The sequence below is a fragment of the Schistocerca americana genome, chromosome X (genome assembly GCF_021461395.2).
Source record: "Schistocerca americana isolate TAMUIC-IGC-003095 chromosome X, iqSchAmer2.1, whole genome shotgun sequence".
Taxonomy (NCBI): domain Eukaryota; kingdom Metazoa; phylum Arthropoda; class Insecta; order Orthoptera; family Acrididae; genus Schistocerca; species Schistocerca americana.
Genome location: NC_060130.1, coordinates 794,072,422 through 794,090,075, shown reverse-complemented (window position 1 = coordinate 794,090,075; position 17,654 = coordinate 794,072,422). Strand labels below are relative to the sequence as shown.

At 50.7% G+C, this 17,654-nt stretch overlaps 1 protein-coding gene across 2 annotated transcripts in view; it reads left to right on the top strand.

Moving 5' to 3' along the window:
* LOC124555088 (EIN3-binding F-box protein 1-like) overlaps nucleotides 1-17,654 on the top strand; it is a 577,244-nt gene that overhangs the window by 517,889 nt on the left and 41,701 nt on the right. The gene's annotated exons all lie outside the window — the stretch shown is intronic.

Here is a 17,654-nt window from a genome sequence, read left to right as displayed (position 1 = left end):
GAAAACAAGGACTCGAGACAACATACAGCACTTCTTATTAAATAAAACAGTAAACCAGTGAAAAACTGCTTTTAATAAACATTTTAAATACAAGAACGCACTTGTACAATCCGAGAAAACATGCAGAATTTCTTATTAAATAAAACAGTAAACTAGTGAAAAACTGCTACTATCTTCTAGGGTGGGGGCAACTGCCCCCACCCCCCTGCCCCTCGTTGGGTACGCCCATGATTGCCAGTTTACATATGTTTCACAAGCTGCAACATTTTCGCGAATAAAACAGTGATCCGAATATAGAATAAATTTCCTTTACTTTAGGTCTATTTCCACAAAATTTTTGTCAACAGATTACAGGTTTCGGTCTATAATGACCATCTTCAGATCTGCAGCAGAATATTGGAAAACATGAATACATTAGCAGATTCTCTACAGCTTAAAACAATTAAATGGACCATAATGAAAAGTACTACTGACAGACATAACATACATATACATTTTTGTGCTTTAAGTATGAAGAAGCCGGCCGGAGTGGCCGTGCGGTTCTAGGCGCTACAGTCTCGAACCGAGCGACCGCTGCGGTCGCAGGTTCGAATCCTGCCTCGGGCATAGATGTGTGTGATGTCCTTAGGTTAGTTAGGTTTAATTAGTTCTAAGTTCTAGGCGACTGATGACCTCAGAAGTTAAGTCGCCTAGTGTTCAGATTTTTTTTTCTTTCTTTACTGTGATTTTAAAACCTGTAGAACAGGTAGGCTGGCAGCAGCACAATACGCCGCTCTTCAGCCAAAGATAGTACAATGACAAAAACAGAGAAGACACATGGTTTGGAACAAAACGGCGGGGAAAAACCAGTAGACACAGGAACACAAAAAACATGAAGCCGTTCACACTCGATGACAATCCACACTACAAACTGTTGATGCGAAGCACAAACACTGAAGATGTCGATGGCACTGGCGAACAAGGGAGTGTGACGGTGAACACTGAACACTAAACACGACGGCACATACGAGACACTGATGGCGATGATCTCTGGCGCGTGAATGTCCACTTAGTGTGTGCGAGTCTGTGGACCTGCCATGAGGGGAATAAGGGTGAGGTGGGGGAGAGGGGAAAACAAGGATGCCAATGGCTGAGGAGATGGGGGGAGGAGGAGAGGGACAGGGGAGGGGAAGCCTGGGGGAGGAGTGGGGAGAAATGGAGGAAGGAGGGAAGAGGGAGAGAAGGGAGGGAGGGTGCCCAAAGGAGCAAACACAGGAAGAGGGTGGGAGGATCAAAGTTGGTAGGAGGGGTAGATGGAGGGGAGGAGGGCATCATCAGGGAGAGGGAGCTGGCAGAAGCCACCTTGGGAGAGGGTAAGGAGGGTGGAGAGATGGAGACCGGGTGGGACGTGGAAATACAGGTGCGGCAGCAGGCGGGGGTGGGAGAGGATGGGCGACACAAGCGGGTGAGGAGGATCGAGTTTGCGGGAGGTGTATAGGATCTGTATCCTTTCAAGGAAAAGGAGGAGGTGGGGGAACGGAATGAGATCGTACAGGATCCGCGTGGGGGAGGGGAGACGGATGTGATAGGCGAGGCAGAGAGCATGGCGTTCAAGGATTTGAAGGGATTTATAAAAGGTAGGGGGGGGGCGGTGATCCAGGCCAGATGGGCGTAACAAAAGATAGGGCGGATGAGGGATTTATAGGTGTGGAGTATGGTGGAGGGTTCCAGACCCCACGTACGGCCGGAAAGGAGCTTGAGGAGACGGAGTCAGGAGCGTGCCTCTGCTTGGATTGTCCGGAGATGGGGGGTCCAGGAGAGTCGACGGTCGAGGGTGATGCCAAGGTACTTGAGGGTTGGGGTTTAAGGGCGCTCAACTACTGAGGTCATTAGCGCCCAGTCACAATTGTTAGAGCACATGGAATCTAGTGAAACTCAAGGGGGGGGGGGGGGGGGCACCAGAAAGTTCTGACAAAGATGCAGATAAAATAAGTGAAAGAGTTAGACGTCTTTGGACAGGCCAGTCAAAGTAATGAAACGAAGAACACGAGCAGCTGCTCGAGCGTCATCAGCTAAAATATCCTGTAAAGTAGATGGCAGAGACAGGACAACACGAGATTGACTAAAATGGGGACACGACAATAAAACATGGCGCACTGTTAATGCATGACCACAAGGGCACTGCAGGGCTGGGTCACCGGAGAGCAAGTAGCGCTGGCTAAACCGGCAATGCCCAATCCGCAACCTTGTCAGAAGGACCTCTTCTCGCTGAGATGGTCAGGAGGAGGTTGTCCAAGCAGTTGGGAACGGTTTTACTGCCCAGAGCTTGTTTCCTTGAAGTGATGACCAAGTATCCCACCACATCGACACAAGCCTCTTACAAACAACCCCACTAACGTCAGATGACGGGACACAATGGGCGGCTGGCCGAGGTAGGAGGACTGCAGCCTTGGCTGTGGCATCAGCAGCCTCATTCCCAGGCACTCCTACATGGCTGGGAACCCACAGAAAGCTGACAGGAGAGCCATCTGGAGCAAAAGAATGGAGGGACTGCTGGATCCGTTGCACCAAGGTATGGACCGGATATGGAGCTCCAAGGCTCTGAAGAGCACTGAGTGAATCAGAGCAGAGTACATACGATGAATGACGGTGGCGGCGAGCATACTGAACGGCCTGATGTAGAGCAAAAAGCTCGGCCGTAAAGCTGGAACATTGGTCGAGGAGCCGGTATTTAAAGGCGACGGCCCCGACGACAAAGGCACAGCCGACACCATCGTCAGATTTGGAGCCATCAGTGTAAATAAAGGTGTGACTGGCAAGTCGCGCACGAAGTTCGACAAACCGTGAGCAATACACTGCAGCCAGAGTAACCTCCTTCGGGAGCGAGCTGAAGTCGAGATAAATATGAACCGGAGCCTGGAGCCAAGGTGGTGTCGGGCTCTCACCTTCTCTGAAGGTGGTAGGGAGAGCAAAATCCAATTGTCGAAGCAGGCGACGAAAGCGGACTCCAGGGGGCAGCAGGGTAGACACATACAACCCGTACTGACGGTCGAGAGAATCGGCGAAGAAGGACTGATAAGAGGGGTGGTCGGGCATTGACAACAGCCGGCAGGCATACCGACAAAGCAGTACGTCGCGCCGATAGGTCAATGGTAATTCGGCAGCTTCAGCATAAAGACTCTCGACGGAACTAGTGTAGAATGCTCCGGTCGCAAGTCGTAACCCACTATGGTGGATAGAGTTGAGACGAATAGACGAGGCTCCCATAATCCAACTTTGATCGGACTATGGACCGATACAAGCGAAGCAGGACAGTGCGATCCGCTCCCCAAGATGAACCACTAAGAACTCTGAGGACATTAAGGGAACGTGTACAACGGGCAGCCAAATAAGAGACGTGCGGAGACCAACAAAGTTTCCTGTCCAGCGTGAGCCCTAGAAACTTAGTTGTTTCCACGAAGGAGAGAACAATGGGACCGAGATGTAAGGATGGCGGAAGGAACGCTTTATATCGCCAAAAGTTGATGCAAACCGTCTTCTCTTCAGAGAACCGGAAGCCGTTTGCCACACTCCATGAGTATAGGCTGTCTAGACAACGCTGAAGGCAGCGCTCCAGGAGGCATGTTCTCTGGGCACTGCAGTAGATCGCAAAGTCATCAACAAAAAGAGAGCCCGAGACATTAGGTGGAATGCAATCCATAATTGGATTGATCGCTATGGCAAAAAGGGCTACGCTCAAGACGGAGCCCTGAGGCACTCCGTTCTCCTGGAGGAAGACGTCGGACAATACGGAACCCACACGTACCCTAAACTTTCGATCTGTTAAAAAGGAATCAATAAAAAAGGGGCAGGCGTTGCGTAGACCCCACCTGTGCATAGTGCGGAGGATACCTCCCCTCCAACAGGTATCATAAGCCTTCTCCAAATCGAAGAACACGGCTACCGTTTGGCGCTTTCGCAAAAAGTTGTTCATGATGAATGTCGACAAGGTCCCAAGGTGGTCAACAGCGGAGCGACGGCGACGAAAGCCGCATTGAACATTGGTAAGTAGCCGTCGAGATTCAAGAATCCAAACTAACCGAGCATGAACCATGCGCTCCATCACCTTACAGACACAGCTTGTAAGAGAAATGGGGCGGTAACTAGAAGGAAGGTGTCTATCCTTCCCGGGTTTGGGTATAGGAACAACTATGGCGTCACGCCAACGCATCGGGACTTGACCTTCGGTCCAGACGCGATTGTAGGTACGAAGAAGGAAGCTTTTGCCTGCCGGAGAAAGGTGTGCCAGCATCTGAACGTGAATGGCATCTGGACCCGGAGCAGAGGACCGGGACAGTGCAAGTGCACATTCGAGTTCCCGCATAGTAAAGGGGGCATTATAATTTTCCAGATTCAGCGAGTGGAAGGAAGGTAGCCGAGCCTCTTCTGCCTCTTTCCTGGGAAGGAAGGTAGGGTGGTAATGGGCGGAGCTTGAAACCTCCGCGAAAAAGCGGCCGAAGGCGTTGAAGACATCCACAGGGTCCACAAGTACCTCATTACCTGAAGTCAGGCCAGGTGTCGTGGAGTGGGCCTTAATGCCCGACAGCCGGCGCAGGCCACCCCAGACGACAGAAGAGGGAGTAAAACTGTTAAAGGAGCTGGTGAAAGAGGCCCAACAAGCTTTTTTGCTGTCTTTGATGACTCTACGGCATTTCGCTCGGAGTCTTTTGTATCCAATACAATTCGCCAACGTAGGATGGCGGCGAAAGGTGCGTAAAGCACGTCGGCGAGCACGGATAGAGTCTCTACAAGCCTCATTCCACCAGGGGACGGAAACGCGACGTGAAGAAGAGGTAGTACGAGGAATGGAACGTTCGGCAGCATTGATGATAACAGCCGTGAGGTATTCGACCTGACTGTCACAACTGAGAAAATCGTGGTCTGGAAAGGTCGCCAGGGAGGAGTAAAGTCCCCAGTCAACTTTCGGTATGTTCCAGCTCGAAGGACGTGGGGATGGGGTGTGGTGCAGGAGACGAACGACACAGGGGAAGTGGTCGCTCGAATAGGTGTCAGAAAGGACATACCACTCGAACCGACGGGCAAGAGTGGTAGAACAGATCGAGAGGTCCAAGTGGGAGTAGGTATGAGTAGAGTCCAAGAGGAAAGTCGGGGCGCCAGTATTGAGGCAGACACGATTGAGATGGTTGAAGACATCCGCCAAGAGGGAGCCTCTCTGACAGGATGCAGGAGAGCCACAAGGGGATGATGGGCATTGAAGTCGCCAAACAATAAAAACTGCGGAGGAAGCTGAACAATCAGGTGCATCATGTCAGCCCGACTAACTGCGGATGACGATGGAGTGTAGACGGTACAAACAGAAAAAGTAAAGGCAGAAAGAGTAATATGGACAGCTATTGCTTGGAGTGGGTTGGTCAATGGGATGGGATGGTAATAGACATCGTCCCGAACGAGCAACATGACCCCACCATGAGCTGGAATACCGTCCGCAGGGGTGAGGTCAGACCACTCCGAGGTATAGTGGGTAAAAGCAATATGGTCAGTTGGCCGCAACTTGGTTTCCTGGAGACCAAGGACGAGCAGACAGTGCAGGCGGAGGAGCAGTTGTAATTCCTCCCGATTAGATCGAATACCTCTTATGTTCCAATGGAACAAAACCATTGCTAGTCAGAAAAAAAGGGGGGAACGAAACGGGTGAAGAGCGGGTCACCTCGACGGCCGCGGAGGGCCAGGTTTCGAGGGAACAACGCTACAACCGGCGGGAGGCGGATCCTGTTCCATCGAGTCGCCGCCAGCTGCGGCCGCTTTCCCGGGTTGCGTAGGAGGGGCAGCATCCTTCGCCGACGAGAGGCCAGCTGAGCGCCTGGCAGCAGAGCGTCCCGGCGAAACTGAGGACGGCCGGGAGCGGCGACTCGCGGATGGAGCGTCAGACGAAACGCGCCGGGGTGGAGAGGGGGATAAAGATTTCTTCTTGGAGGCTTTCTTGGAAGTCTGATGAGGCACGGGGATGATGGGCTGGACCTGAAGAAGGTCCTCACGCGCGGGGTCCGTTTTGGAACGCCGAACCTCGGAAGCCGGGGTCCGGATCGTTTCCTCGATGGACGCCTGAGAAGAGGATCGCAGGCAGGGGCCGCGAGGGAGGAGGATTTGGAAGGGAGGGATTTGGGAGGCGGAGGCATAGACCTCGGATGGGGTGAGGAGGTGGAGGGGGGACAGGATAGGGGTGAGGATACTGTGGAAGGAGTGGACACGACTGAGGCAAACGAAGTTGTCAACGTCATGGGATGGAGGCGTTCATATTTCTTCCTGGCCTCAGAATAAGAGAGACAATCCAAAGTTTTTAATTCTTGAATCTTCTTCTCCATCTGATACGTGGGGCAGTCTATAGATCTAGACGATTGGATGCCAGGACAATTGACGCACCGAGGTGGTGGGGTGCATGTATGTTCTTCACGAAGAGGACGTCCACAATCGCCACAAAGGGGCTCAGCCTCACACCGTGACGACATGTGCCCAAAAGCGCAAACACCGAAAGCAGTGCATAGGAGGCGGGACGTAAGGTCGCACGTTGCACCGGTAGCACATCACCTTTACCTTCTTCGGGAGAACGTCCCCCTCGAAGGCGAGGATAAAGGCCCCGGTGGCGACGCGACGGTCTTTGGGGCCGCGCTGGACTCGCCGGACGAGATGCACGCCTCGGCGCTCCAGGTTGGCCCTGAGCTCCTCATCAGTTTGCAGCAGGAGATCCCGATGAAAAATAACCCCCTGCGTCCTATTCAGTGCCAGATGTGGGACAATGGACACTGGGATGTGCCCTAGTTGGTCGCACACCTGGAGCGCCGCCGACTGTGTGGCGGAGGTGGACTTTATGAGAACGGACCCCGGACGCATTTTACTGAGAGCCTCGATTTCCCCGAAGATATCCTCGATGTGCTGGATAAAGAACATGGGCTTGGAGGTGGCGAACGTCCCCCCATCGATCCGAGAACAGACTAAATAGCGGGGGAAGTACTTCGCCCCAAGCCGGCGGGCCTGTCCTTCCTCCCAGGGAGTGGCCAAGGGGGAAAGGGCAGGAGAACCAGAACCAGAGCCAGTACCTTTCTTTTTAAAAGACTCAGCCGCAGAGTGGCCTGATACATGTTAACGTTTCATCTGCGAAACGTCCGCCCCGATACCACCCACTCCGACCAGGGGCTCTCCCCACGGGCGCCACCCAGCCTCAGCAAGAGCCACCTCACAGGATGACCATTGCCGGGAGTCCTGATTCCCCAAGGAGGCCGGCATCTACTCCTTGGCCGACGTGGGGAGGGTACAGCTCAGGTATCAGCAGTACGATCCCTGTGTAGTCAGGGGGCTACAACCTAGAGGGTACATGACGACCCCACCACAACGGGCTGGCTACCGTGCTGGATTTCAGGTGCCATGGAAAGTCCATCATGATCGTAGGTGCAGATGGGGACGCACTATGGGCGTAACTTGTGCAACCCATCAGGCGTTTAGGCCCAATTTGAGGAATAGTGGGTGTGGTTACAACGCCGTTACAATGCTGAGTGCCAAGGTCTTAGTGCACTGAGGACCAGTGATACACCACGTAAGGCGTCCTTCCCCAAAAGGCTTGTACTTCTGTAGAATTTTGAAAAGTGGAGATCAAACCCCAAGGGGGACCATCACATGGAAGGCCGAAACAGTTGAAACTCCTTTTAGTCACCTCTTACGACAGGCAGGAATACCTCGGGCCTATTCTTACCCCGGACCCGCAGGTGTAGGGTGGGGGTGAGGGCGATAGAATGGCCATAGATGGTGAGAGAGAAATCAAGGAGGCGGAAGGAAGGGGTGGTTTTGCCTACAGTGATCGCCTGGGTTTTGGAGGGATTGACCTTGAGCAACCAAGCAACCAAGCGGTGAACCAGTCAAGATGGGATTGGAGAAGGTGTTGGAAGTGCTGCAGGGTGGGGGCAAGGGCAAGGAAGGCAGTGTCATCAGTCAACTGGAGAAGGTGGATGGGGGGTGACGGCGGCGGCATGTCCGCCGTATATAAAATGTACAGAAGGGGGGAGAGGACGGAGCCTTGGGGCACACCGGTGGAGGGAAAAAAGGTGTAGGAATCCGTGTTATGGATGGTGACGTAGGAAGGACGGTGGGAGAGAAAGGAGGCGATAAGACGGACATAGTTAATGGGAAGGGCGAAGGTTTGGAGCTTGAAGAGGAGACCAGAATGCCATACATGGTCATAAGCACGTTCGAGGTCCAGGGAGAGGAAGATTGCGGAGCGACGGGAATTAAGCTGTTCGGAAAGGAGATGAGTGAGGTGAAGGAGAAGGTCGTCGGAAGAGAAGGACGGCCGAAAGCCACACTGGGTAGTGGGAACGAGGCGGTGCTGGCGGAGATGCTGGTGGATGCGACGGGTGAGGATAGATTCCAGGACCTTGCTGAAGACCGAGGTAAGGCTGATGGGACGGTAGGAGGAGACGGCGGACGGCGGTTTACCAGGTTGAAGGAACATCAGGATATGGGAGGTTTTCCACAGGTCGGGGTAGTAACCGATGGACAGGACTACATTGTAGAGCCTGCGCAGGGTGGAGAGGAAAGAGACAGGAGCTTCACGAAGGTGAAAGTAGGTGACACGATCGTGACCAGGAGCGGTGTTGCGTTTTGTGCGGAGTGTAGCAATGAGATCCTGTGTAGTGATAGGGGCATTGAGTTCCGTTAGTGCTCATAGCCATTTGAACCATTTAAGTATGAGGAGGCATACTTGTTTTATAAAAACAATGGCGTAACGTACTGCAGCCATAGTGGCATTGTCAATGTTGAAAGCAAATTGAGCACCAGCATCGTCAAATATATATAAATAACAGCATATGCAAGGGTCATCTTGTCAGCAGCACTACTGTTCAAAACAAACTGCCGTACAGTAGCCACGAGATGTTTATATTGTAAGTTCACCAGATGTCGCTACTGTAGGCATACACAAGTCTTCAATGATTAACTAAACAACTTAAAATAAAGGGGGGGGGGGGGGAAGGACAATCGGTAAAGTATGTAATGGGCTTATAAGGTGTAAGACGCATTACAGTAACAAAAACGATGAAATAAAACACTACAAAAGTTAGATTGTTAATCTAAAAAGTAAAATAGCCTAGAAACTAATGAACATAATCAGCGCCCTCTGTTAGCACTAACGCCAGAATTACGCATAAGCGAGAAGTGATTAGAGGAACGTGACCGCCAGAGGACCCCTCCTTGCGCCTGGCAGATCCTCCGTTTTGATCATCATCAGTGTGCCACGTCAGTGTTGTGTTCAGTGCTGTTTCTCCTGCGCGTCGAGAGGTGTGATTTTAATTGTGTGCTGGCCTTGTACTTAGTGTTATTGTCAGTGTTTGTTATGTGCTACGCCATCTGTCGATACTTTTATGCTCCGGTCATACTGTGCCTTGTGTTCTTTTAATTGTCCCAGTGTGTGGTTTTCTGTGCGCTACTTTTTTATGGGTTTTATCTCAATTTTACAGAAGCCCTTTTTTTGTCTATTGTCTTCCATGATGCTCCCCCTTTTTGAACATCTATGTTCACCATGTTTTCTCCTTTGTTATTTTTAAATGTCTTCTATTGTTTGTTCTATGTCTTTCGGCTGAAGAGCAGCGCATATGCTGCTGCCAGCCCGCCCCGATGGGGAATTGACATACAATAAAGGAAAAAAAATATATTAAAGTAACAGATCCTGATGTTCCCCAAACCTGACAAACCACCATCCGCTGTCTCCTCCTATCGTCCCATCAGCCTTCCCTCGGTCTTCAGCAAGGTCCTGGACCCATTCCTCACCTGACACATCCACCAGCATCTCCACCAGCACCACCTCACTCACCTCCTCTCCGAACAACTCAACTTCTGTTGCTCTGCCATCTTCCTCTCCCTCGACCTTGAACATGCCTACGACCATGTATGGCATTCCGGTCTCCTCTTCAAGCTCCAAATTCCCACCGTCCTTCCTATGTCACCATCCATAACACGGATTCCTACACCTTCTACCCCTCCGCCATTGCGCCCCAAGGTTCCATCCTCTCCCCCCTTCTCTACCTTCTTTACACGGCGGACATGTCGCCGCCTTCACCTCGCTTACACCTTCTCCAGTACGCCTATGACACTGCCTTCCTTGCCCTCATCCCCACCCTGCAACATTCCCAGCACCTTTTCCAATGTCATCTTGGCCAGTTCACCACTTGGTGTAACCAGTGGCTGCTCAAGGTCAATCCTTCAAAAACCCAGGCGATCATTGCAGGCAAAACCACCCCTTCCTTCCGTCTCCTCGATTTCTATCTCACTATCTACGGCCATCATATCAACCTCACCCCCACCCTCAAGTATCTTGGCATCACCCTTGACCGTCGCCCTTCCTGGACCCCCCCCCCATCTCCGGATGATCCAAGCCAAGGCACTCTCCCGACTCTGCCTCCTGAAGCTCCTTTCTGGCTATACATGGGGTCTGGACCCCTTCACTGTCCTCCACATCTATAAATCCCTCATCCGCCCTATCCTCTGCTATGCCCATCCCGCCTGGATCGCCACCCCTCATACCTTCTACAAATCCCTTCAAATCCTGGAATGCCATGCGCTCTGCCTCGCCTATTGCATCCGCCTCCCCTCCCCCATGCGGATCCTCTACGACTTGATTCCGTTCCCACACCTCCTCCTTTTCCTCTAACAGATAAGGATCCTTTGCACCTCCCGCAAACTTGATCCCCCTCACCTGCTTGTCTCTCCCATCCTTTCCCACCCCCGTCCACTACCATGCCTGTACTCCCACATGCCACCCACTCTCCATCTCTCCACAGTCCATACCCTTGCCCAAGGTAGCTTCCGCCAACTCCCCCTCCCTGATGATGCCCTCAATCCCTCCATCTACCCCTCCTACCGACTTTGATCCTCCCCTTCCTCCCCCTGTGTTTTCCTCCAGGGCACCCTCTTTCTCTTCTCTCCCTCCTCTCTTCCTCCCTCCCTCCCCTCCCCCCTGGGCTTTCACAGCCCACCCTACCCTCTCCCCTCCCCCTCCCTTGTCCTCTCCCACTGGCATCAGCACCCTCCCCCTCTCCCTCCTACCCGCACCTCTTCCCTTTGGCAGGTCCTCAGCTTTGCGCGTGAACAGTGCATCTTCGTGTGCCGGAGATCATCGCCAGTGCTTGTGTGAGTCTTCGCGTCAGTGCTTCAGTGTCTCTCCGTTTGTGCTCCTCCGTTCACGTGTGTAAACTCTTTCTTCCCCGTTGTGTACAGTGATGAACGTTTTTTATACCAACAGTGCGCCCGTGAACTGCTTCATTTATTTTAGTATGTCTGTCTCCCGTTTTTGTCCACCATGTTTGATTGTTTTTCTGTCTTTCTGTTGCCTGTATGTGTTCACTGTGGCCGTAGAGCGGCATAGATAGGCCGCTGTCGGCCTACCTTTACTGTAAACGTATTAAAATAACAATAAAGAGAAAAATATTAATGTAAAACATTGCCAAACTAAAACAAAGTAGGCACTCTGTACGAAATCGCTCTGCTAGTTAAGTAGTTTTGTTGGTTCTTTCTTCAAATTTGTCGTACTTCCTTTTCAGTTTATGTTTTATTCGACATTTTAGCGTGCTGTTAACCTGAAAGCCACGTCTGACATCAGATTTTTTAAAACATTTTTCTTTTTGAGGTGACATTTTGCCTTTAAATGTCATAGGAGGGGTTTTGTTCTTTCTTTACTGGTTCTATTTTGTGTGTTTGTGTGTGTGTGTGTGTGTGTGTGTGTGTGTGTGCGCCTCCTGTTTGTTGTGCGTTTATTTAGCCTACTGTAGGGACGCGTGACGTCATTTACAGAAAAGCCGTTAGCTACCGCAATCTGCTTTAAAATGCTGAGTTTTTTTATGTTTTTCGCTTTCGTCCAAAGGTAGACGAAGGAGCCGGTGAACCATGGAGGGGAGGATGGCATGAACTTCCAGTGGTTACATTATGTGTACAAGTAGGTTTTCAAAAAATATTTTGTCATTGAAGGTAAAAAAATTGTAAGCTAAGACAAATTGTAGAAATTCAATTAGTTCTGTACACTCCGCAGTACTAATCTTGTTATGGAACAGGAGATTACGTCTAATGATGTCAACAGTCTCTTTTACTGGGACATTACTGTAGAAGTTCTTTACACCCAAGGATGCTAATGCCGCATTATTTGGTATATGTATATCCTTGATTGTATTTGCTAGCTCTTCACCTCCATGGTTCACCAGCTCGTTCGTCTACCTTTGAACGAAAGCGAAATACGTAAAGAACTCGGCATTTTAAAGCAGATTGCGGTAGCTAACGGCTTTTCTGTAAATGACGTCATGCGCCCCTACAGTAGGCTAAAGCAACGTATAACAAACAGGAGGCACACACACACACACACACACACACACATACAAAATAGAACCAGTAAAGAAAGAACAAAACCCTTCCTATGACATTTAATGGGCAAAATGTCCCTGCAAATAGAAAAAAATGTTTTTAAAAATCTGATGGCAGATGTGGCTTTCAAGTTAACAGCACGCTAAAATGTCGAATAAAACGTAAACTGAAAAGAAAGTACGACAAATTTAATGGCTCTGGAGTATACAGGATTGACTGCAGCAACAGTGACAAATATTATATCGTCCCCGCGGTGGCCGAGCGGTTCTAGTCGCTTCAGTCTGGAACCGCGCGACTGCTACGGTCGCAGGTTCGAATCATGCCTCGGGCATGGATGTGTGTGTTGTCCTGGTTAGTTAGGTTTAAGTAGTTCTACGTTCTAGGGGACTGATGACCTCAGATGTTAAGTCCCATAGTGCTCAGAGCCATTTGAATTTGAAATATTATATTGGTCAGATGGGCCGCTCTTTTAACTGAAGTTTTAAAGAACATTCACAGCCACGGAACAAAACTGCTTTGAGACAGCATTTATCTCAAACTGGTTATTCTATAGGGAGCATTGAGAATTGTATACTTAACTGGCAGAGCGATTTCGTACCCAATGCCTACTTTGCTTTGATTGACAATGTTTTACTTTAATCACATTTTTTTTCCTGTGTGATATGGTAGCATACAGCATCACCGGTCTTTCGCGGTCTAACTGTGTTGTGAGGCAGTAAATTCATCCACAGGGCAGCGACGCTGCGTCACTGTAATACACTGTGGAGGTGTGACAGTGGGACTGGGAGTCCTATACCACCCTCCAACGGTGACAGTATGACATCAGTCAGACAGAAAAACACAGCCAACAGGGGCAGGTAGGGTAGGAAAGTATTGGATGTAGAATGTGGGGCTAGTACCGCTGAAGGATGTAGCTGCAGTGGGCGTGCCAGGTCTATTGTTAGCCAAGATCAGTATCTGAGTCCTCTAGGATGGTAAGAGGAACTGGATGTTAATGCCAGCGACCTGGAAGTGTGACCCATGGACAGTGTCCCGCAGGGCATCCACTTTCTCATAGAGCCACCGCGCGTTATTGTGTATGGTCCTCTTGAGGGGGACGAGATCCGTTTCCTCATGGAGAGTCACAATTCGCATGAGTGGTAGGGCGTGCAGGCTCCACTTGAGAGCCTTGTTCTGCAGGCGCTGCAACGTCTGCATCCTGGTGACACTAATCGTGGCCCATGCAGCGAAACCATATGTAAGGGCAGGCAGGATAACTGCTTAGTTGATGCGGAGCTTGGTATGTAGGTAAAGTTCCCTACTGCGGAAGAAGGGGTACAAAGCCCTGGTCAGCTTTTGCCCCTTGTTGGCGACATACTCTCCATGACAGTGAAATAGTAACTTGTGGTCCATCCGAACCCCTAGATAGGTGGTCGTTGGGGACCTGGGCCTCTGTACGCCTGTACTCGAAATATTGCGGTGGAGGACTGGGTGCCATTTCGTGAAATTGACTGCCATAGTTTTGTCAGCACTAAGAGCTGCTTTGTTTGTCTGGCACCAGGTGATGGTGGCGTCCACCTGTCGCTGGTGGCGGGCGACGACCGCGTCGTCAGTGATACGGCCAGTGGTGTATAGTGCTGTGTCATCAGCACATTGTGTCAGGTGGCACTCGAGGATGACGGGCATATCATTCACATAGATATTAAAAAGAATGGGAGACCACACCGATCCTTGTGGAGTGCCCACCGACAATTGGCAAATGCCAGAACGCACTCCCTGTTGATCCACTAGGAAAGTCCTACCACGGAGAAAGTCATCCACAATCTAAACATAGATATCTGGTGTAGCGGTCTGCGTCAGCATCTTCATCTTGTGCACTAGGTCGTAGTGCCAGATCTTGTCGTAGGTGTTTTGCAATTCTAGAAATATGGAAGCTGTCGACTTGGCGGTGTTGAAGCCTTTGCTGACATGTTCAGTGAGTCGTAGGACCTGAAATTCGGCAGAGAGGTGTGAAGTAAACCCAAACTGTTCAGCACGTATCGTCCCAGAAACCGCCAGAGGTTGGGAAAGTCGGTGGGGGATCACAGATTCAAGCAACTTCGCCATGATATTTAAGAGGCTGATGGGCATGTTGTTGGTGGGGACCATAGGGTCCTTGAACCGCTTGGAGATCACAATCAGCTTGGCTTACTTCCACTGAGGGAGGAAAAACCCAGATGTGAGACAACCATTTAAAGTCTTGGTGAACAAAAGGAGAGGCATATCTGGAAGACTGCAAAGATGTTCATTTAAAATGCCATCCAATCCAGGAGCTGAACGGCCACATTTTTCATCTTTTTTTTCTGTATTGTAATTTCATTATTGGGCAGAGGAGAGCTGGCAGCGGCACAGTCCACCACTCTTCAGCCAAACGGGTTTACATAATATGGGAATGCTTACAACAAAAGGGGGGACAAAAGGGGGACATAAAAAACACAGTAAATGGAGATGAGGGAGCTAAAAGATACACTAATATGGGGACATGCACAAGGGGACAGTTAAAAAGTCGTCATTAAGTTACAAGAACACAGCTGGCAACTCATTGCGCAATTAAAAATCACTGGAGTCAAACACAAGTTAAAAAGCCGACCACAGTATAAAAAATCACACGAAAAATCATGGACTATACACAGGTTGAGCGCACAATTAAAACCACAACACTTGATGACACTGTATACTTTCACCAAACACAACACTGACACAGCACACTTGATAATGAACAATAACCTGGGAGGATCTGCCAGGGGTGAGGGACAAGGAAGAAGGGAAAATGAGGCGAGAAGGAGGGCCGATGAAGGGGGATGAGGTGGGGGGCGCGCCAAAGGAGTTCAGTGATGGAAGGAATGGGAGGAGGAAACAGCTGAGGAGGGGGTACACGGACTCAGAGTGGCAAGGAGAAAAATTCCCTCTAGGAGAAGGAGGAGGGAGAACAAGGTCAGGTAGGAAGGGTAGATACGGCGAAGTTCAACATCCAGGAGAGGGAGATGCTGGAAATTGCCCTAATGAAGGAGATGGAGGGTGTGAAGGTGGAGAGAGGGAGGGATACAGCGATAGAGGTGTGGCAATGGGTGGGGGTGGAGAGGAAGGAGGAAACCAGGAGGACAGTGTAAAGGATGCGGAGATGTTGGAGGAAAAGGAGGAGGTGGGCGTAGGGGAGGAGGTCATACAGGAGTCATGTTGGGGGAAGGAAGGTGGACACAGAAGGCAGGAGGCAAGGCAGAGTGCATTGCGTTCTAGGATTTGGAGGCCCTTATGAAAGCCAGGGGGGAGGAGGCGGAGATCCAGGCAACACTGGCATGATAGAGGATAGGACGGATGAGGAATTTGTAGGTATAGAGGATGGTGGAAGGATGCAATCCCCTTGTCTGGCCAGACAGGAGTTCCAGAAGGCGGAGGTGGGAATGGGCTTTCTGCTGGATGGTCAGGAGACGAGGGGTCCAGGAGAGGTGATGGTCCAGGTTGAGTCCAAGGTATCTCGGGGTGGGGGTGAGCAGGATGAGACAACCATAAATGGTGAGGTAGAAATTATGGAGGTGGAGGGAGTGGGTGGTGCGACCTATGATGATTGCCTTGGTTTTGGAGGGTTTGACATGAAGGAACCACTGGTTACACCAACTGGTGAACTGGTCAAGGTGGATTTGCATGGTGCGCTGGGACTGTTGAAGTGTAGGATAGAGAGCCAGGAAGGCAGTGTCATCAGCTTGGGCATATCGGCAGTGTACAGGAGACAGAGGAAAGGGGAGAAGACAGAGCCCTGGGGGATGCCAGCAGTGGGATAAAAGAGACGGGAGTTGGTTTTGTGAAGGGTGACAGTTTTTCTTTCTTCTTTAATGTATTTCCATTCCACCCCAGAGAAGGGCAGGCTGGCAGCAGCGTAAAAGTTAAAAAACATAATGGGGAGATATAACAACAGCCGGCCGAAGTGGTCGTGCGGTTCTAGGCGCTGCAGTCTGGAACCGCGAGACCGCTATGGTCGCAGGTTCGAATCCTGCCTCGGGAATGTATGTGTGTGATGTCCTTAGGTTAGTTAGGTTTAACTAGTTCTAAGTTCTAGGGGACTAATGACCTGAGAAGTTGAGTCCCATAGTGCTCAGAGCCATTTGAACCATTTTTATAACAACAAAAAGAGGTGATAAAACTGCGGCTGTTTAAAACTGGTACATGGCGAACAAGTAGTGAAGAAAACATGAAAAACAAAGAGGTCAGTGATGCTGATTAAAAGTACTTAGGAAACAGACAGACACAATTAAAAAACACAGCAACAGTCTGGTTTCTGTTCGCAGCACTTTAAAAAGGGGACACACACAACACTGAACACTCATGGAAAACACTGTACTATAGAGTACAAAGACATATGGGTACAGGAGGGGGGGGGGGGGTAGGACCCAAACAGATGAAGGGGAGGAAAAGTGGGGACCCAATGGAGGGAGAGGCCACAGAAAAAGAGGGGAGCTGGGTGGATGCGAGAAAGGGGTGGAGAAGACAGTGGAGGGGAAAGAAAAAGGATTCAGGTGGAGAGAATGGAGTCAAGGAGTGGGTAGGTGCAGATAAAACATGATCGAAGGGGGGAGAGGGAGCCCAGGAAAAGACAGAGGGAGGGAGGGGGAGGCGAGGATCATAGTTGATAGGAGGGATAAATCGAGGGAGAGAGGGCATCATCCAGGAAGGGGAGTTGATGGAAGCCACCTCGGGAAAGGAGATGAAGGGTGTAGAGGTGGAGGGTAGGGGGGACACAACAGTGAAGGTGCGTCAGTGGGAAAGGGTTGGAGAATAGAGGAGCAACCAGGGGATGAGGGAGATCAAGTTGGAAGGAGGTGTAGAGGACGTGGACATGTTCAAGGAAAAGGAGCAGATGGGGGAAAGGAATCAGGTCATAGAGGATCCGCAAGGGGGACGAGAGGCATATACAGAAGGCAAGGCACAGTGCATGGCACTCGAGGATCTAGAGGGACTTATAGAATTTGGGGTGGGGGTGGATATCCAGGCAGGACTGGCATAACAAAGGATGGGACAGATTAACGATTTGTTGGTGTGGAGAATGGTAGAAGGGTTCAACCTCCATGTCCGGCCAGAGAGGAGTTTGAGACGGAGGCAGTTGTGGGCTTTGGATTGGATAGAGCAGAGGTGAGGGATCCAGGTGACGTGACAGTCAATCCAAGGTAGATGCGGGTGCGAGAGAGGTGGGCAGGACTAGTGTAGATGGTAAAGGAAAAATCAGGGAGCCAGAAGGAGCAAGTGGTACGACCTACAATGATTGCCTGGGT